Source organism: Pongo pygmaeus, chromosome 13, assembly GCF_028885625.2.
Source record: "Pongo pygmaeus isolate AG05252 chromosome 13, NHGRI_mPonPyg2-v2.0_pri, whole genome shotgun sequence".
Lineage (NCBI taxonomy): Eukaryota > Metazoa > Chordata > Mammalia > Primates > Hominidae > Pongo > Pongo pygmaeus.
In genome coordinates, this window is record NC_072386.2 from 35,338,086 (window position 1) to 35,360,696 (window position 22,611).

Genomic DNA, 22,611 nt, shown 5'->3' on the forward strand with positions numbered 1-22,611 from the left:
AATAATGATCCATGTTTGTAGCTAATAGGCCCAATTATATACTTTTTAAAGATCTTTATATTTTTCTTCATGATGCTCAACCCTCACTTTCTTATAAACACACAATTCGTTCTCAAATTTAAAAGTATAAATGGGAGAAAATTGAGTTTATTTGCTTATTGTTCTCCCTTTTGGCTAGTAAAGGAAAAAATGTCATCAGATTTTGGCTAGTAAAGGAAAAGATGTCATCAGATTCCTGGATTGCTGTTCTCAGAGTTCCAGAAATGGGAGGCCTGGGGAAAGAGTTCCAGACTGAGAACTTCCAGCTGTGATGGTCATGGGTGCTGTTTGCCAAATATTTCAGTTCTCCCCCAATGTTGGCTTGGTGGGGCCATCTAGCTGGTTTCTGGCCAATCAGTTGCAAGAAAAAGAAATGTGCTTTACTTCCAGACCAGATATTAATTATCAGTACAAGATTCTCAAAAGTTTGGTTTTTTAAAAAAAACTTGTGATATAGTGATATGGTTTGCCTGTGTCTCTACTAAATTTCAACTTGAATTGTATCTCCCAGAATTCCCACTTCTTGTGGGAGGGACCCAGGGGGAGGTAACTGAATCACGAGGGCCGATCTTTCTCGTACTATTCTCCTGATAGTGAAGTAAGTCTCACGAGATCTGATGGGTTTATCAGGGGTTTCCACTTTTGCTTCCTCCTCATTTTACTCTTGCCACTGCCACATGAGAAGTGCCTTTCACCTCCTGCCATGATTCTGAGGCCTCTCCAGCCATGTGGAACTGTAAGTCCAATGAAACCTCTTTTTGTTCCTAGTTTCAGGTATGTTTTTATCAGCAGCATGAAAACAGACTAATACAGTAAACTGGTACCAGTAGAGTGGGGCTTTGCTGAAAAGATACCCGAAAATGTGGAAGTGACTTTGGAACTGGGTAACAGGCAAGGACTGGAACAGTTTGAAAGACTCAGAAGAAGACAGGAAAATGTGGGAATGCTTAGAATTTCCTAGAGATTTGTTTAATGGCTTTGTCCAAAATGCCAACAGCAATATGGACAACAAAATCCAGTCTGAGGTGGTCTCAGATGGAGATGAGGAACTTGTTGGGAACTGGAGCAAAGGTGACTCTTGTTAGGTTTTAGCAAAGAGACTGGTGGCATTTTGCCTCTGCCCTAGAAATTTGTGGAACTTTGAACTTGAGAGAGATGATTTAGGGTATTTGGCAGAAGAAATTTCTAAGCAGCAAAGCATTCAAGATGTGACTTGGGTACTGTTAAAGGCCTTCAGTTTTGAAAGGGAAACAGAGTTCAGAAAATTTGCAGCCTGACTATGCAATAGAAAAGAAAAACCCATTTTCTGGGGAGAAATTCAAGCTAGCTGCAGAAATTTGCATAAGTAGCATGGGGCCTAATGTTAATCTCCAAGACCATGGGGAAAATGTCTCCAGGCCATGTCAGAGAACTTCATGGCAGCCCCTCCCATCACAGGCCCAGAGGCCCAGGAGGAAAAAGTGGTTTCATGGACCAGACCCAGGGTCCCTGCGCCATGGGCAGCCTAGGGATTTAGTGCCCTGTGTCCCAGCTGCTCCAGCTGTGGCTGAAAGAGGCCAATGTATAGCTCAAGCTGTGGCTTCAGAGGGTGGAAGCCCCAAGCCTTGGTAGCTTCCACGTGGTGTTGACCCTGTGGGTGCCCAGAAGTCAAGAATTGAGGTTTGGAAACCTCCACTTAGATTTCAGAAGATGTATGGAAATGCCTGAATGCCCAGGCAAAAGTTTGCTGCTAGGGTGGGGCCCTCATGGAGAACCTCTGCTAGGGCAGTGCAGAAGAGAAATGTGGGGTTAGAGCCCCCACACACAGTCCCTAGGCACTGCCTAGTGGAGCTGTGAGAAGAGGGCCACCGTCCTTCAGATCCCAGAATGGTAGATTCACCAATAGGTTACACTATTCATCTGGAAAAGCCACAGACACTCAACACCAGCCCGTGAAAGCAGATTGGAGGGAGGCTGTACCCTGCAAAGCCACAGGGACGGAGCTGCCCAAGACCATGGCAACCCACCTCTTGCATCAGCATAACCTGGATATGAGATCTGGAGTCACCGGAGATCATTTTGGAGCTTCAAAGTTTGACTGCCTCACTGGATTTTGGACTTGCATGGGCCCTGTAACCCTTTTGCTTTGGCCAATTTCTCCCATTTGGAACAGCTGTATTTACCCAATACTGGTACCACCATTGTATCTAGGAAGTAACTAGCTTGCTTTGATTTTACAGGCTCATAGGCAGAAGGGACTAGCCTTGTCTCAGATGAGAATTTGGACTGTGGACTTTTGGATTAATGCTGAAATGAGTTGACTTTGGGTGACTATTGGGAAGGCATGGTTGGTTTTGAAATGTGAGGACTTGAGATTTGGAGGGGCCAGGGGTGAAATAACATGGTTTGGCTGCATCCCCACCAAATCTCAAGTTGAATTGTTTCTCCCAGAATTCCCACATGTTGAGGGAGGGACCCAGAGGGAGGTAATTAAATTATGGGGGTTGGTCTTTTCCATGCTATTCTCTTGATAGTGAAATAAGTCTCGTGAGATCTGATGGGTTTACCAGAGGTTTCCGCTTTTTCTTCTTCCTCATTTTTCTCTTGCTGCCACCATGTAAGAAGTGCCTTTCGCCTCCCACCATGATTCTGAGGCCTCCTCAGCCATGCGGAACTGTAAGTCTAGTTAAACTTCTTTTTGTTCCCAGTTTTGGGTCTTTATCAGCAGGATGAAAATAGATTAATACATATAGTGACCAAAAAGTGGCAGTTCCATCAGTCCAAATTCCTAAGTGACTTCAGTGAGCAGATCCCCTGCAGATGATTGATGGATATGTGCCATGAGTAAGAATAATTCTGTATATTTTAAGCCAATGAGATTTTGAGGTTGTTTGTTACCACAGCATAATTGGGTTTATCGTGACTCATTCAACCTCTTTCTGTTTACATTTGGGCTTATATGACAGGCTCATTGTCAAACCTAGAAAGAAGCAAAGATTCAAATGGCAACAGAATAGTGTTCTTCTGCTAGAAAATGTTTCTAATAATTCCATTTGTCCTGTGTTAGGTCTATGTTTTTCCCTGGTGTGTCTCTTCATGCTTTGGATATCAGTGAAGGCATTCATTGGGAGACTGAGAAGAAATGAATGTAAGGGAAAAAAGTAAATAAATGGAAATTTGTCAGTACCCGCCAAAATGAACTTACCTTGAAAATTACATAAGAATAGACCATGAAGCAAGGGAGAGGCAATCTATTTTCAATACTGGTTTTCACTGGGTTTGTTTGTTTGTTTTCATTTTTGAGATGGAGTTTCGCTCTTGTTGCCCAGGCTGAAGTGCAATGGCGCAATCTCGGCTCACTGCAGCCTCTGCCTCCCGGATTCAAGCAAATCTTCTGCCTCAGCCTCCCCAGTAGCTGGGATTACAGGTGCCCACCACCACACCTGGCTAATTTTTTATATTTTTAGTAGAGACAGGGTTTCACCATGTTGGCCAGGCTGGTTGCAAACTCCTGACCTCAGGTGATCCACCCGCCTTGGCCTCTCAAACTGCTAGAATTACAGGCATGAGCCACCTTGCCCAGCCTATCACTGGGTTGTCTTTTTTTTTTTTTTTAAGACAGGGTCTCACTCTATTGCCGAGGCTGGAGTGCAGTGGCACTATCTTAGCTCACTGTAACCTCCACCTCATGGGCTCAAGCAATCCTCCATCTCTGCCTCCTGAGTAGCTGAGACTCCAGGTGCCCATCACCACACCTGGCTAATTTTTGTATTTTGTAGAGATGGGGTTTACACCATGTTACCCAAGCTGGCCTCGAACTCCTGAGCTCAAGCAATCTGCCCACCTCGGCCTCCCAAAGTGCTGGGATTACAGGTGTGAGCCACCACACCTGGCCAATACTATATCACTTTCTACAACTATATCTTTATGTCTTCCTGAGTGTGGCCAGCAGAAATATCCTTTTGACTAGATGTTGCAACTACCTTTATTCTTTGGCTTAGAATATTTAATTAATTTTGATTAAAAATATGAGCTTTGGAAGATCACAATCATAATTGTTATGTTCACTATATAATAGATATACAGGAACATGTACTTGTGTATCTAATCCATAGCATCTGAGTCTGTAAGCCAAGAGATTGTGGAGGCTCTTTTGGAAGATGGAACAAAATTATAACATATTGAAGAATACATAGCTCTGCTGAACAACTTATGAGTTAACTTTTGGAAAGAAATCAAGAGACAATCCCTGTAAAATTAATATTTTAAAAATAATATTTATTTTTATCAAAATAATTCATATACACTCAGAGGCAAATATTACTATCTTATAACAAAAACAGCAGTTACCTATTTGGGGTCGGGTAGAGGTAAATGCAGAATAATATGTTATTATATGGCAAGAGTAAGAAAAATGACTGAATCTAGATTAATCCCTAGTTTTGAGGACTAAGCTACTAGGTGAATGTCAGGTTCATTAATTAAGATGGGGAAGACTGGTAAGAGCAGGATTTCCCGGAGAGAGGGAAAGCAAAGAATCAAGAATTCTAAATTGGACATAGAGATTTAGACATCAAAAGTGAAGATGTTGAGTAGACAGTTTTATATACAATTGGAGTTGAGGAGATGGGTCATGGATAAAATTACTGGTTTAGAGGTCACTTGGATGTAGATGATATTTAAAGATATTTAAATGATAGCAACTTAAGAAAAGAGAGGTTAAGAAAACTGAAGCTGACATCACTCAACATGTAGCATTCAGGCCAAGGAAGAGAAGTCAGAAAAGAAGACTGAGAAACAGTGGCCAAGAAGATTGGCAGAAAGCCATGAGAGGTGGTGACTCTGGAGTAAGCTGGGGTTCAAAAAGGAGAAAACAGTCACCTGTGTCCATGTGGCTCACCGTTCACTATATAAATTTAGCCGTCCTTTATTTTCCTGCCTCTAATCTATGTGGCAATTTTCACAGTTCCCCTCCAATTTCTCACCACTGTGCTTTTGCTCCTATTATTCTTCTGCATTGGAATACCTCCTCCCCTGTCAAAATTCTCTCTATCCGCTGAGTGTGGTGTCTCACACATGTAATCCCAGCACTTTGGGAGGCGGAGGCAGGCGAATCATGAGGTCTGGAGTTCAAGACCAGTCTGGCCAACATGGTGAAACCCCGTCTCCACTAAAATATATATATATACATATATATATATGTATATATATATACATATATATGTGTATATATATATGTGTATATATATACATATATATATGTATATATATATACAAAAAAAAATTAGCTGGACGTGGTGGCAGGAGCCTATAATCTGAGCTACTCAGGAGGCTGAGGCAGGAAAGTCACTTGAACCCGGGAGGCGAGATTGCACCACTGCTCTCCAACCCGGGCGACAGTGCAAGACTCCATCTCAAAAAAAAAAAAGAAAAAAAAAATCTATCTATCCTTCAAGACCCATCAAGAATGCCATCAACTTTGTAACATATTTCCTAGCTCCACTAATAAAATATGCTGTCTTCCTCCATACTATCTGATAGCCCGTTGCATGCCAAATTTTATTCTGATTTGTACTATAATTGTTTGTATTCTTTATTCATCCTCCCTATATGCCACTATAGGCCCCCCAAACCTCTCATAATGTAGCCGAGTGTCTGGTATGCAGTAGGTCCTCAATAAAAATTTTCACTAAATCAAATCCAAAAATATAAAACCCAAGCCAGGAAAAGTATCTTCAAAGGACAACCTCTTTTGTCCCTTTAGATTTCTGTCTGCCAGCACGTGGATCACCTGCACCCAAGCCCAAGAATTATTTACTCATATTCCTGGCCCTCTACAAAAAATAGTGAAAGAGATCAATCACAGAAAACAAAGGTTTTTTAAAAGTTATCTTTTTTAAAAAGACTCTGGCAAAAAAACAAAAACAAAAACAAAAAATAACCAACCTACCTACAGGAGAATGCTGGCAAAACTACTCATCCTGCCTTGGCTGAATATGTCCTGAGCTAATGGCTATTTTAAAAACCATTTAAACTAATTTTTCCCCCAGATCTTCATTATGAAAATGGCAAGTTGCAAAAGCCCAAAGGATAAAACAACTTTTGTTATCCCTGAACCTAAAACTAAGCTACAAAGACTCTCCTAATCCAAGCCTTGGGTTAAAAGTCAAACAGCAGAATATTAAAAATTGCTAAGAGAGTAGATCATAAATGTTCTCACCACAAAAATATGGCATGCATATCAGGTCACAGATATCTTAGTTTGATTTAACCATTTCACAATGTATACATATATCAAAACATTCCACTGTACACAATAAATATATAGAATTTTTATTTGTTAACTATACCTTAATAAAAATAAATAAATTTTTAAAAAATAAAGTGGCAGAGGCATCTGATAAATAACAAATATGAGTTTGATAATTTTAAAAATCAGGCAGGCCGGGTGTGGTGGCTCATGCCTGTAAATCCCAGCACTTTGGGAGGCCAAGGCAGGCAGATCACTTGAGGTCAGGAGTTCGAGACCAGCCTGGCCAACATGGTGAAACCCCATCTCTACTAAAAATACAACAGTGAGCCAGGCATGGTGGCAGGTGCCTGTAATTCCAGCTCCTTGGGAGGCAGAGGCAGGAGAATTGCTTGAACCCGGGAGTCAGAAGTTGCAGTGAGCTGAGACAGAGTGAGACTCTGTCTCAAGAAAAAAACACTAGCAACAACAAATAAAGTAAAATAAATAAAAATAAAAAGGCATATAAAATAAAAATAAAATAAAATAAATAAAAATAAAAAATAAATAAAATAAAAATAAAAAATAAAAACAGCAGAAAGAACACAGGTTTTCACATAGGAAGGATATGGGTTTGATTTTCAATCCTATCATTTGATATTTTTGTAATCCTAAACAAATTTGTTGGCTTTTTTGAGCCTCAGTTTTCTCACTAGAAAAATAAAAATAAGAATAAATCTCTTAAACAATGACTGAAATACTATGAAAAGAAATGCCTGACACAAGGTACGCTCATAATCAGTTATAATTATTAGTATTGCCACAAATCCTAAGAAATTGTTTGCAGCCTGTCAAGTATTGCCTGCTGATTATTTATAGTCTGATTTAATAATAGATACCACTAACTGAGTACCTCCTATGTGTCTTATGTGTTTTAGATTTGTAGACAAATGTAGCGACTAAGAGCATGCACTCTGGCGTCAAACTGCAGAGATTCACATTTCAGCTCCATCATATGGTAGCTGTGCGACCTTGAGAAAGTTACTTAACTTCACTTCTTATATCTGGATTCTTCATCTGTAAAATAGAAATGATAATAGTACGTATCTCACAGGATTGTTGTGAGGATTAAATGAGATAGTGTGTATAAATTGTTTATCACCAGCTTATAGTATGTGCACAATAAATGCTAGCTAAGGTTATTATTATAATTTCCGTTTTACAGATTAGGACCCTCAGCCCTAAAGAGGGTCAGTAACTTATCTCAGGTCACACAGTTAGTTATGAGTTAACTTTTTTTTTTTTTAATTCAAGGCTGCCTTATTGCAAAGCCTATGCTTTTTTGCTAAACCATCTCTTTTTCTGTTATGTATGTCCTAAGTAAAAATCCTTATTTTTTCCTTCGGTGGCTGTAACAATTAGCTAGTGACAGTCTACAAGACATCAAGGAGGACCTAAGGAATAAAAGACAGCAATCAGGTCTAAAACAAATATATGTTGCTATTTCTTCTTTGTACACACCATAGTAGTACACTGTATTTCCATTAGAAGTTACGTTAATAAGAAAATTTTTGAATGTTCTTGCTCCAAACATCAGCATATACTTGCATTCTCTTACATTGGAAAGAAATAAAGTGGTAGAAATAAGTCATCTGGAAGGTAGCTCTGGCTACGAGTTGGAGGAAAAGGGAAGAAAGAGAGAGAAAAACAAGTTATCAATGGTACACATAGTCAGGGCCAAAACTTTATAAACCAAATAGAATTTCCACAGACCTAATGATCACTGAGAATTATCTGCCAAACTGCTAGGTGAAACATGCTGAAAAACAGCCTGGGCCTATGGCAAACATGTTCAGCTTTATGATTTTCTTCATCCCCTCTTCTGTCTTGCACAATGTTGCCCCCAACTGTCTTCTAAAACTAATCACTCTTTCATGGTCAATGGAAACTTAGAAACCTAGATTCTCAAACTTTTGCTAAAAAAGCCCAGGTCTTTCCAGACATCTGTAGATAGATAAATAACCTCGTGATAAAGAATATACATTCTGTTCAGGTCCATACTCCAGCTCCGTCCCATATTAATTGTGTGATAATCCAAACTGGTTGTTTTGTGCTAAGATTCCTACTTCCTGCACTTTCAGACTCACATACTCAGAGCTAGAAAACTTTTGAGAGTACAAGGTGATAACTACTGCAAATTCACAGAAGATTACATAAGTATAAATAATCAACCTAACCTCCCTCTTCCTCTAACATTTTCTCACAAAACTAAAAAGTTTGGAACCTCCTTTTCTTAATGCTGGCGCCAGTTCAGCCACACTCTAGAAGGTATTGGTTTCATGAACTACAATGTGGAATCATCAAAATAAAGGGGCAGGATGAAAAAAAAATGACAGCATGGGGCTTTGTGGTGTATAGATTTAGTTGCTCATACAAGAACCTGGGAGGGGGAACCCCCCAAAAGATTAGTCACTTCATTTTATGTTGCAGAACTCAATTCAGGTTAACAAAGTGTTGCCAACAAAGGAGATGAGAGAATGGCAGCATTCAGTTGCTCTGGACTGAATAAACAAATGCGGGATTTGTGGGCTGACTAATGTCCTGGGATAAACCAGGCAGTCAGCCAAATTCTACGAGTTTTGATGAAAAGACAGCAAGCCCGCACTTTTCTTCATGAAGAGTGCTCTGTGGGAGTATTGATGTCCACATGGGCAGCCTGGGTCTTCAACTTGCCTTAAAGATTCGCCCTTATCCAGCCACAGGAAATTCTCAATGCTTCTGTAATTGAAAACCTAGATCAAATGACAGAAGCTAAATTCCTTCTTCTTGAGAAGTGTTATCTGTCATGCATCTCTTTGTAGAAACGTGTTATCATTGTCCTTTTTTAAACACTACATTACTCTGAAAATATACAGTTAGGTCACTAAAATGTGACCCTAGCTTTTCATTCACTCATTTCATTCACTGAATGCCTACTATGCTCCAGGGACCATGTAGGGCTCTGTATATAGAAAACTTAATGAGTCAAACATTGAAGCCCCCCCATCCAGCCTTAAAATTTCAAGGGCACTGATAAAAGTAATATGGTGCTTGTAATTTCACTAGGGGAAACTATTAAAATTTGCAATATTTTGGCGAGAGAGGCAATAAGTTTTTCAATTAAGGTCTTAATACAAGGTTGTAGGGAAGTCAGAAATGAGAATGTGGAGTTTCCTTTAATCTGGCCACCAGGATCCCCCACCATGATGTGAGGACCACAATCATCATTTAACCTCAGGCTAAAATAGATTTTATTACAAACTGTGCAGCTAGTGAAATGTCAAGGGTTGTTTCACAGGATCTTAACTAACACAAGAAAAACTTCCTAGCAGCAGCTGATGCAAACTCCTTTAAATGTATACGTCTAGTTTATCTATACAGATAATAAATATACATGGTATATGCAGGCTGAAAACAAAATCTCTGGAGTGTTTCGATGTGAGTATAATATACCTAGAAGCAAAAACTTCACTGACATAAAGGATGCATTTTATGAGTCTCCACAAAAATCTCCAACTTTTTATGAAATGTAAGGCCTTCTTAAGTAGTGTTTACTACATAAAGCTTTCATAGTTCCTACATGAATACCTACTCTCCATGATTTATCAACCCTCTAGAGTCCCAGTAGGATGCTGCCAAATTGCAAATTTAGAGAATTAGTTTTAAGGAACATTGTATATAACTGCCTTTGGAAGAAAATTCAGGTAGATTAGCAAAGATTTTAAGCAAGTCCTTTCACAAAAACCTGCAGAATTTCAAGGAGTCTGGGGTTTATGAAATCATCAAATCAATACCAAGTTTAACACATTTATGTTATTCTTATAAGCATAACTCTTTGGGAATAAAGGTATTACAAAAACAAGATTTGGAAAAGGAGGCTAGCTCTTGTTTAATTACTGTGAAGAGCAGAGAATTGAAAGAAAAACTACACACTAGTTGGAAAAGTGCTACACGGGTTTAAAAAATAGAAAAAGAAAACCTGAGATTGGGATTGGACGGTAAGCAGGTAGCAGAAGCAACACAAAGTCTCTTTCATTTTCAGCTCAGGGGGCCCCTTAAAGGAGCAGGCTGAAATGTACAGCCCACAAACCAGAGGAAGGCCTGCACAGGAAGTAGACTGGAAATTACAGTTGAATGGACTCTGAAACAGGATGAAGCCAGTCCATGTGAGGTTCATGAAAACCAAGTAGACAATATGAACATCCAAGTGTTTCCTTGTGTCATTAACTCAATATTACATTCTGATTTCAAACACCATGGAACCACAGTGAAAAAGCTGCAAAAACGGTAGCCATTTTTTCAAACTTCTTTCTGCTGTTTGCTTGTCAGAGCCGATCAGATTCTTCCTTGAGCACTTTGCAGGGCACATACTGGATCCCACTGAGGTGAATTATTTGAAGGGTGATACCAGATTTCCCAGCAAAATTAGATAAGCAGATTGACATGACAAGAAGCATGAGGTAGCATAAGGAGCTTCCCTAGACAGTGCCAGCGAATTAGGTGCCAAAAGCCTGAGGTGGTTATTAGAAAATGATTACCACCTCCAATTGTCTTAGTACAGACTTTTCACCGCCAGAAAACTGCTACAGCAGAAGCTAGCCAAAGCAATCACTGCTCCCCTAGGAAGCATTCATTGGGAGCTCTTGCTAACATCCCCACTGTTTGAAAGTGGCTAGACAGGACAGTGACAGCAATTCCTGTTGCCAATTAAGGAGAAATTGCCCAATGGGATTTTAACTGTTAACTGGATTTCAGCTATGCTGCTCCCAAATACTCCTTTCCTTTGGTTACCTTTCAGCTGGGACTTCCTTGGCAGCCAAAGAAGTATTTCACTTCCACAGTCATCACAGCAGTACAGAGGAAGAAAAACTGAAAAGGGGTCAGGACTCCCTGGCTCTATACGCAGTCAATTGCAAGGCCTCTGGCCAAGCCAGGCTGCTTTTCTGTGTTCCCTTCTCCTTTAATCATAAAATAGGATAATATAAAACCTACCTCACAGGATTACAGAAAAGGTCATAGGAAAGAACAGATGAGCTAAGTGCTATAAAATGTATATACACATTTATGTACTTAAGTCTATGTGTGTGCATGTATGTGTACAGCATATACATTCAACTTTTTAATGTTTCCCAATTGCATAAAAGAGAATTACAGACTTAGCAATTGACTGGTTAAGTGATATGGACAATCTGGATAGTTTAGAATAAAAATTCACCCCTTGGTTTGAGGAAAAAAAGGCAATGTCTAAATTGTTCAGACCATTTTTAATTCTGCAAGTCCTAGCCATGGAGTCTACACAAGACTAAATTTTATGATTGCTAGGAAGCCAGAAAAAAATATCTTAAGGAAAATTAATAATAGCTACTAATTATTAAATGTTTACTATATGCTGGCCAATCTATGAAACACTTTACAGACATTATTTTGATTCCTCTTAGTTACAATCTTGTAAAGTATCTATTTAACAATACTATACATGATGCCTTAAATGTATAAACAAATTTATTGTTGGAATTGAGATTCAGACTCAGGTCTGTCTTACTTCAGGGCCCTTGATCTTAATGTGAGTCATCCTAGTTCTCTGAAGAACGCCATTTTTCTCATCTGCCCCTACTCTAGGATTTAGCATTTCCTTTTGCTGTTAGAAGTTGGCCCATGTGCCCTGGCTGGTGTGTGGGCCAGTCCCTGTGGGGCCCGTTGTGTAAGAGCAGATGTACTGGAGGGTGACATAGAGGATGCAGTGTGCAGAAAGAGTTCTAAAAGCAGAGGACAAAAGAAGCTTCATGAGGAAAGCACCTTTGGGACTTACACCCAGCTTTAAAGGGCTGCATTACTTTGATAAATGTCACAGAGGCTTGTGTTTAGACAGAGTAGGAAAGAACTCTTCCTGTACTCTCCAGCCATTCCATTTAGACTAAAACTCTTCTTCAGATGTTTGGGAATAGCTGTTTGGCAACTTTTATTCAATTAGGGTTCATATCTAAAAGGTTGTTTCATATCCCCTACCTATTACCTCTGATGGTTTCTTTGGAGTTAGATACATTCCAAATAGATCTCCCCGGTTCTGTTCTAGAAAGCAGTACTGACTCGGGAAAGGATTCCAGCACACCTAACAATAATGCTTGAACCCTAGAAGAACCACATAGTGTATTAGCCTAGTCATTAGATATTATTTAGAAACACCACTGGAAAATATTTAAATAATAGAATTTTAGAATTAAGATTGATACTAATAGGTAAAAAGCAAATATTTGTTGAGCTCTTAAAGAATGGCAAGCATAGTACTATACCTCTTACATGGATTATTTCATTTGTCTCACACTATCCCTATGAGGCAAGAACTGTTATGATTTCCATTTTCAAATAAGAAGACTAAGCTTGCCATTAAATACTTCTCATTGTCAAAACAGCCACCAACATGACAAGGAAGAGTAGACCTCAGGCAAGAGTAATGAAAAATTTTCACAGAGCCATCCCTCCTTAACTTCCCCACTTCTCCTGTGTTCTCCCAAATGTCTTATTCCATCATCCAAGGTGGTTACAAATTTCATTCATTTGTTGTACTTTTCCCCTGACATGGATTGGATTGGTGACTGGTTATCTCCCATGAAACTCGAAAAAAAAAGAAAGTAAGACCTTAAAAGAAGAAATGAAAGATATTTAACTCTAAAAGACCTGAGAATGAACTATGACTCCAAGAAAAGTATGTATGTACATGTATGAAACTGATTGCAAAATGAAAAAATCCAATGGAGACCTCTCAACTGCCAGACTAACCCCATGAACAGCCTCTTCCATGCAATTCAATGGAAATTATTCCACGGGAGTTATGTGAAAGAGAAGAAGAAAAAGTTTTGTTGAGAAATGCAGGATTGGGAGAGTTAGGCCAGCATGATGAGGAGCTTTGTTTGGTATGAGCACTTTAACCAGATCTCTCCCTTTCAGAGCCTGCCCCAGCTGAGATATTTCATACCAGCATCCACCTTAGAGGCACACACTTCTGCTGAGTGCATGGGCAATGGGATTAGGATGGAAAGACATTTACAGGATGACAGTGTTGAAAAGTTGTTGAAATCCAGCTCTAAAATATACCAATTATTTATGTCATATTTTGGGTTTCCAACTCAATATTTTCTCATCCAGGTCAGGCGCACTGACTCATGCCTGTAATCCCAGCACTTTGAGAGGCTGAGACAGGTGGATACCTTAAGCCTAGGAGCTCGAGACCAGCCTAGGCAACATGTTGAAAACCCATCTCTACAAAAAAAAAAAAATACAAAAATTAGCCAGGCATGGGAGTGCACACCAAGTAGTCCCAGCTACTTAGAAGACTGAGGCAGGAGGACGACTATAGCCCAAGAGGTTGAGGCTGCAATGAGCCATGATTGTGCCACTGCATTACAGCCTGGGCAACAGAATGATTCCCTGTCTTAAAAAAAAAAAAAAAAAAAAAAAAAGAAAGAAAAAGAAAGTTTTCTCATCAACAGTGTCTGACCACAGCAAAGCTGGATTGCAAAACCTCCTTAAAGGGAAAATATTTAGAAAAGAGTTATTTGGTTCTATATTCTTTGTATCTAATTAGCTAAGTTTTGTTATGTATATGTGTAACATCTTCATAAAATGACGGAAGGAATTTTATACAGCATAAATGAGCTATAAGAATCATAATAAATAATAATATATTTCAGCATTTGTAATGTACTATAATGTTATAGATTACTCACTTCCTAATTTTTGCTTGACTAATCCATCACAAGTGCTAAGTTCTTCAGCTCATTAGTTCTTGGAAGCATGGAGTTACCAACAGTAGTGAAAGGGTGCCTCTTTAATGCTCAGGTTGAAATTAAATCACAGAAATAGTTGCTTCTTTCTCACCAAATCACCAGCATCTGGTCTTTCCCTCTGAAACTTGTGAGGATGAAATATTTATATCAGCATATAAATGGATGCAAATAATGAGTGTCTCCTTCATACATTTTGCTGCAACAATATACCTATACATAGTTTTAAGGCTTGGGAAAAGCTATTGGGTACAGACAAAACAAAGAGGAGAAAAGAAAAAGGAAGGGAAAGGAGGTGAGAAGAGCAGAGCAATGCTTGAGCAAAGGAGGGAGATGAAAGACTATTTGTTTCATGTCTATTATTGTCATGAGTTTACCTGTATCACATGGATTTAATCTTTATTACTACTCCAGACGTAATTTAGATCACCCTCATTTTCAGAAAAATAAACTAGTGCTCAAAGAAATGAAGTAGGCTACATTACTAAAAAGTGCTAATCACAGGATTTGATCCCAGGTCTCTGTGATTTAAAGAATCTCCATTCTCTTTCACTGTTATCTCATTACCTCTCTTTCCAAGAGAATTCTCCTTTGATGTGTGTTTTTCAGTTCTTTAAGCACAGATAACATATATCTGGTGGCCAGAAAACAGAAGTCTTTTCTTTGATCTCTGCTGTTGAATCAGAATGAGACTTACTCTTCTCATCAAAAGGGAGACTGGATGTAGGAGAAAAAAGAGGCAAACGTTAATTAATCCTTTGGTTGGACTATGACCTAAACACAGCAGATATTTCCTAATCCCTCTTCATAAACACTTTTATCACCTTGGATAGTGTATGAAGCAGAGAAATACATTGAATATGATATATCTATACTCTAGAACACAATAATAGTTCCACCTTTCAGTTCTAGTACAGATGCCAATGCCTGATTTAAACCTATGCCCCAGATCCTCCTGCCCTTTTTCTCTCTTCAGAGAACTAGCTATACACAGTCAAGACTCTATGACAACCTTAGCAGTTCCTTGACAGGGCAGACAGGCAGTCCAGTGGTTAAGTACACGAGCTCAAATTCTGGCTTCATCATTGATGTGGTCTTTGACAGGAAAATTATTTAACTTCTCTCTTTCTGTGGTTTCTCAATATCTGAAATAGTGATTTATTATGATGATTTATTTCATGAAGTTGCTATTAAAATCAAACAAAATGATATGCATAAAGTTCCTAGCATAGTGCCTAAGACATAATGGGAGTCACTGCATTTTTCTTGAATTATTGCTAGATATAGCCCTCTACTTTGTGAAGTAGACAAATTACAGTACTTTGAGGTAGCCAGGGAATCATTTGGATGGCTTCCATTTGCTACAGAGAAATTTATTTGGAGGAAAAGAAGCTGAAGGGTTTCTCAAGAGACCTCAACTATTCAGGTTGTGCCAAGTTTTCTTCTTATATTCTAAGACCAGTGCAAACAAAGTTTCTGCCTGTTTAATGTTTAATATTTAATATAGCAAGTGAATTCATTTTAGGCCAATTTGTGTAGTATAGTATTGTATTATTATAGGTACATATAAAATATTGTTTAATAAATGCACCTTCTGATTTATGAGCATTTTGAAGAGCTCGGATCACATTCTTCAACAATTTACTTTATGGTAGAATTTTATAGTGCTATATCTTTACTTTCATAGCATACTGCTAACTCTATATGTTTATTTAGTTTTTGGTGAAGAATATGACCCCCAAGGATAACTTTAGACTTTAAGTGATCTACTTTTTGACCTTCATTGTGACAAAAAGCATGAGCAGCCTATGCATTCCACCACTTCCTCCATCAGCACCACAGCTGCCACCAGTACAACTACTGTTCCCCCAGCCTATTTTGCTTCCTAAGCATTGATGCTTAGAAAAAAAATTGACTAGTTTAGTGAAGCTAAACTATTTGTACATTTGCTGAGATAATACTATGCATTTCCATTAATAATGAATACTTGTGCCAAAAGCAAACTATAAGGGTTATAGTGATGATGTGCTGGATGAGAAAACCAGAGGATTCAAATTCTACTTTCACCAGTAATTAGCAGTGAGGAGTTGAGTAAATAAACCTCTCTAAGTCTCAGTTTCTACATCTACTAAATCTAAACAAATTCAAAACAGTGATTACTTCATTAGATTAGATATTTTGATTAGTGTTAAATGTCTAATATATAATAAACACTCAACAGGTAGTAGCTTTTCTATGTTAGAATACAAGTAATTCATTTTTACCTTATCATGTTACTCATATTTCCCCTTCTCCTATTTTTCCTTTATCCTCTTAATCTTATTGCTTCTGTTTATAAAATCAAATCCTTTGTGTAGGGAGACCACATATTAAAAGAAAATAAATACATACACACACACACACACACACACACACAAATAAATAATATTTTTCCAAAAAAAAATACTTCTCCTCAAAGAAAAAAGTTATAAAATAAGTATTGATCATGTGAAATGTATGCATGGTGGAAATGGATCATTTAGCACTTTATAACTTGAATATAGAGTAGTATTCTCAGGAAAGAGTCAAAAAGGTTGTGTCAGCATCCTAGTGAAACATATTCAGGCACCTTTTGCCTTCAAACTTCTTTCCCAGCCAAGATGACAAATGTGGGTTTAACATTTCCTCTCTTACTGACTCATTTGGCAGAAAAAGAAGTCCAGATACCAAGAGGAATAGAAAAAAAATGGTGGGGATACAGGCACAGGAAGGAGGGGGAGGGAGGAGAAGCATGTCATATTTCATCAAGCTATACAAAACCAATGCAGAGGATTAAAAGAAGGATGCATTGACTTTCACAGGTAAAAACCAGGTTCTGGAAATATAACAATTTTTAATGTGAACTTCACACCAAAGAATATTAATAATTAAAGTGTTTTTTACAGAATCACTGTACTATAATTCAGTTATTTACAGGATAATAACAAAAATATATATGAACTTACACAGGAAAGTCAAAGATAAATCTCCAGAGCATTCACACTCATGTATACTAACAGACCCAAAGTTACACTTTAATTGAACTACTGTGAAAAATAATCAGAGTAATTGTTTGATAACTTAATTATAGGATATTCTAGGATATCCTACTAGGATATTCTACTCTGTTTCTAGGCATTTTACAATCTTTAACTAATTTGTCCCATAATAATTGCTAAAAGTAATTATGTTAATCTGCCACCATCACATCCAAATTTTTGTAAAATAGTCAGATGTGAAATCTGAGCTGACTAAAAATAAAGTACAAATACTAAAACATCTGGTCGTGTTAATTATAGTTGACCTAGGCAAAAAAAAGTTTGACTTCCACTGTTCCTTCTTTCCTGCCCTTTTGCTTCATATTTATCTGATATTCATGTCTAAAATTTGTTGTGAAGATAAAATAAGATAAAATTAAATGACATGCTTAAAGTCCTCAATAAATAATAGCTCTTATTACCATTGCTATGGTTACTATCATTATTTCTGTATTTTCTTTTGCCATTCCTCACGCTTGAAGGTGAATCTCAAGGATAGAGTTTCCCAAAGCATGATATGTGTAGTACTACTAAAGGCAAGATTTTGGGTGCATACAGACAAAAAAATAATTTAGTAGTAACATATTTATATTAAAGTATATTTAAAAACTTTTAACTAGCACATCAACCTAGTGATGTAACAGATATTGTTATTATTAAACAAATTTAATTAAGTTGAAAATCATAGTATATTTTCAGAAGCATAATAGTATAGGTGGTATGTGAATAGCATAATCATGAAGATGGTACATAAATAACTAAAGTTTGGAAAACAATGAAATAAAGCGTAAACAACTGCTTTCACAAACTAAGGAGTGGGGAAGCAGAGTCACATTTTGAAAGAAGAAAATCTTTCACCTGCTAGATTATAAATTCCTGAGGACACATAGTCTTCATCTAGGCAAGTATATTAATATGTGCCCAAGAACTGAACACTGGATATATTTGAAGATAATCAAAACAGCACGTGTGTGTGTGTGTGTGTGTGTGTGTGTGTGTGTGTGAATAGATTTTGATGAAGAAAAAAAATCTTATAAAGGCAGCAAATGTGGAAAAGCCTTAATTTGTAATTCATACCTTATTCAACATCATATGTTTCTTACTGTAGAAAAAAAATCTATGAGGATGAAACAGCCTTTACCAGTGACTAAAATCTGTGGAGAAAAAAAACTCTCAAATTACTAATAAAAGTGGAAAAGTTTTAGCCAATTATCCTTCACAACATTGGAAAAATCTAAGCACATAGTAGCACTCAATACATGTTTGCTCAATGAATAATTGATATGGCTATTATAACTACAAATAACCTAAAACTTCAAAACCCAATAAAATACAGACCTGATAGTTCCTTACAATTTGGGGGATGGAGAGAAAAGATGCTAAAAATAAAAACAGATAGAATTACAATTCCTGCATAAACAGTGTTACAATGACAGCCTGTTAATAGGAATATCATAAAACTCTATTGTGAATAGATTTTCCAAACATGTATACATTTCATAGTCATGAAAACACATCATTCAGTCATACATATTAAGGATATAATTGATTAGAAGGGTTTAAGTATAGCCATTCTTGTGATTGCGTGACAAGAGTCAGAATTCAAGAAACTTTTGCAGGAACGTAAGGTTTTTTTGAGAAGTAAATTCAGTGATATCTGTTTTGCTTTCTTTAACATAATAATGCCAAGGTTAATATTATGGACAATTTTTAAAATCTCACTGTTGGGTCTGAGTACTTGTGAAACAACATTCTGAAGACATCCAAAGACAGCATGAATGGAGACATTTTTCACTTTCTGCTTTTTGAAGACAGAAATAATAAGGATTTGGATTACTGAGCTCTGTGAATTGTTATATTTTTCAGAATATTATAATTGTTTGTTCATAGACCCTTGAAGGCAGAAAATATCTAGTTCACTATTATATTTCTAGTGCCCAGTGCCTGAAACATGGTTGGTAAATATTTGTTGAATTAGTTAATAAACATATGAATAAATGTTTTGGCCCCTAGACAGCTGGTAGAAGAAAGGGTTTAGGAAAGAAAACAGGAAAGAGAACTTCTGAAGCCCAAATTCACATTATTTATTTCTTGGCCTCTTGTGCCTACCAGGCCCAGCAGTGAATGAGCTAGCAGTGATCTCACCCGTAGAACCTGCTGGGCTAGTCCTTCAGCAAGTGAGGTGAGACTGTCAACTCATGTAAAACACAGTAAACTTGGCTAACATATTCCCAGAACAGTGTGACTGCTCTCACCATCCAAATCTGCCCTGGTAAGCTAGATCTAATTATCCACCATGGAATTTGGCCAATTACACAGAGATTATGGTATGTTGAGAAATATGAACTTTAGCTACCCATAAATAAAAGAACAGGAATCAAGGCCACTCCCTATTGCTTCTGGTGATTTCTGAATTTTTTTTCAAAACAGACAACAGTTGCTTTGGAGTCTGTGAGTTTCCTTCTCAAGTAGATGAAAACATAAGTCAAATTGCTTTAGATTTTTATGTAAAGTATCTTCAAATGTAAAGAAAATACAGTCTGTAGTGTTTTTTCAGTAAGATTTCAACTGAAGTTCAAAGCCCTAAGAAAGTGTTTTCACCTTTCAGCAGTAGATTCAGAGAGCTTAACTCTCCATTTACAACAGAAGGTCACCATGCACATTATCACATGTTTATGCAGTAGAACTAGACAAAGTTTAACGTTCCCTTTTATATGTTTTCCTGGTAAACAAAAATTGTCTCAGGGTTATTATGCATGTGTGATATTGTCAAGAAACTTTCTGGGTACAGTGGGGCAAAGTCTTCTCCATAAACAAGCTAGGGTTGATTGGAGTTTTCACTTTGAAAAATATCGCACAGTAGGATCTCAACAGCTAGACAATTTCCACAGTACATTTTATTTTTGTTCATTGTTGTTATACACAACTCTTCAGGATCACACCTACTGAAGAGGTTCAGGTACATCTGTAGCATTTGCTCTTCTCACCACTTCAGATTGTCTACTTTTCTCTCTTTTCTTTTTCTCCCAATATACTTTTCTGTTGCATTAAAGGACACCACTTTCCAACACATTTTCTCTTTATCCCAGTTTTATCTCTTATACCATCAACATTTCTGGTACATTTATTTTCTGTTTTCATGGAAATTTTTACTTTTGCAGGCAGTTATTTAGTAAGAGAGGGAGTGGTACAAAACCACAGAAGTGACTAAGAAAAGTCAGAGAAATCAAATCTGATTCTACAGGCAGTGAGCAATAGTATAATGAATGCTGGGTTGAGATGAGAAAGCCTAGAGATACATTCTGGCACCAAAGCTTACCGTGTGGCCTGAGAAGTCAGGGAACTTCTTGAGTATTTCAGTTTCCACATTTATATAATTAAGATGCTAACACTGACTGTCTGACAGAAATGTCAATAAGATGAAATCAGACTGCATGAGAGTTTTATGTTACATTAATTTGTAAATTGTATATCTCTATATTCATGTGAGTGTGGCTATCATGATGTTAGACATCCAGCTACAAAGGAGGCACTCGTGCACATACACAGTCTCCAATCTTCTGTTTACCTTCTGTTTACTCTTGCCTAAACTGGACTAACTCAGGAATATCAAGGAGTTCATTCCTCAGAAGACAGAATCCATATACATGAACAATCTGACCATCTCTACTGTACCTTGCACAGCTGCTTGGCTTCATAAAATTTCTCCCAGTCTGCTTCATTGACAGTCTGATGCTGGTTATGATCTCCTTCTCAACCCACCACCCACATCTCCACTATAGTCTCATTGTTTGTGAACATCTGGATTGAACTAGAATTGAGTAGAGTAATGATGTTTTGGAGTCAAATTCATTTGAGTTCAAACACTGGCACTATAATGAAATAGCCATGACACCTTGAACTTGTCATTTAATTTCTATGAGGCTCCATTTCCTAATTTGTATATAGATGGCACTAATATCCACACCATAGAATGCTGATAAGGAATAAGCAAGATAATACATGATCACAGGCTCTTGCCTTGATCAACAGTTAGAGTGGTGTGTTAGTCAGCTAGGACTGCTATACAAAGTGCCACAAACTGAGTGGCCTAACAAGAGAAATTGTCTCACAGCTCTGGAAGCTAGAGGTCTGAGATTAGCAGTTGGCAGGGCCATCCTCTCCCTCAAGGCTACAGGGAAGAATTTATTCAAGGTCTCTTCCCTAGCTTCTGTTAATTTTGTGACTTTTAACAGCATAACTCCAGTCTTCAGACAGCATTCTCCCAGTGCAAGTCTCTATGGCCAAAATTCTCCTTTTTATAAGGACACCATGATTAGGAGCTTCTCCTATGTCAGTAAGATCACATCTTAACTAATTATATTTGCAATGACCTTGTTTCCAAATAAGGTCACATTCTGAAGCACTAGGAGTTACGACTTCAACATAGTCATTTCGAGGGAACACAATTCAGCCCATAACAAATGGAATGAAAAAATTTTGAGGGCCTGAAGATTTGGCAAAGTTTCTTTAGGAGCTGAGAGGTCAGAAAAACCACGCAGTGTGCCATAGCTAATTGCTCAGCCACTTCTCACTATAATATAATAAAAAGCTTTTTTAAGAGACTATATAAATTATCCAAATATCTACTATAAGCTGCCATTCTACTTTGATTGTGGTGATCTGTATTTTCTCATTCCAAAAATGGAGAAAATAATGCTGGCCTCTACCTCCTAGAAGCTTACAGTCAAAATATTACAACAACAATGCTATCCACACAGATGTTAAAACACAGAGTAAACAGATGTTGCACAATTAAGACACAGCTAAAACAGGGGCCGAGTATTTATATATGGAGAATTGACTCTTGTTGCCACAGGAAGGTGAAGGACAAGAGTGAAAAGAAAAATTATACCAGTTTCATAAAGACAGGACTACTGAGGGATTTGAGGTGATCCTTGCAGGGAGAGAACATGGGAAGCTCACAGGAAATTAAGCCACTAAGTTGACATGGCTTCCCCTGACTGAGATATTAATGATTCCAGTTCCACCGAGCAACAAAGTCTAAAGCTTTGGATCCCTTTTTAATGATTCTTGGCCTCAAAAAATTAGATGTCATTTTAAGTTTTTGTCATTTTGAATATTTTTAAGGTACTGTTCCGTAGAATTATTTAGTAAAGAAATTTCTAAATCCCTAAACCCATTTTCTAAAATTCTAAACCCATTAAGAATAAATATTGACAAGGAAAAAATTTCCATGTCCTAATTGGAAATTTTCTCAGATAAATGAAAGTTAGGATCTCTTCCAGAGTAAGTTCCACTCCAACATAATCAAATTAACAATGAAATTACTATTTCTAGAATACTTACTATGCATACACTATACCAGATATTGCTTGTAGTACAAAAGGAGATAAATAATTGTTTTTTAACTTTAAAAATAATTGAAACAAAAGAATATATATGCATACTTTGTCTTTACCAAATAATGGATTTTTTTTCTAGACAT

General features: G+C 37.5%; 1 long non-coding RNA gene across 1 annotated transcript in view; it reads left to right on the forward strand.

Moving 5' to 3' along the window:
- Positions 1-668: 668 nt before the first annotated feature.
- The window catches only part of LOC134737996 (uncharacterized), a 33,791-nt gene continuing 11,848 nt past the window's right edge, over positions 669-22,611 (forward strand). Inside the window, exons 1-2 of the long non-coding RNA XR_010123471.1 lie at positions 669-775; positions 2,641-2,694. This is a non-coding gene — a long non-coding RNA (uncharacterized LOC134737996). The remainder of the gene's footprint in view (positions 776-2,640; positions 2,695-22,611) is intronic.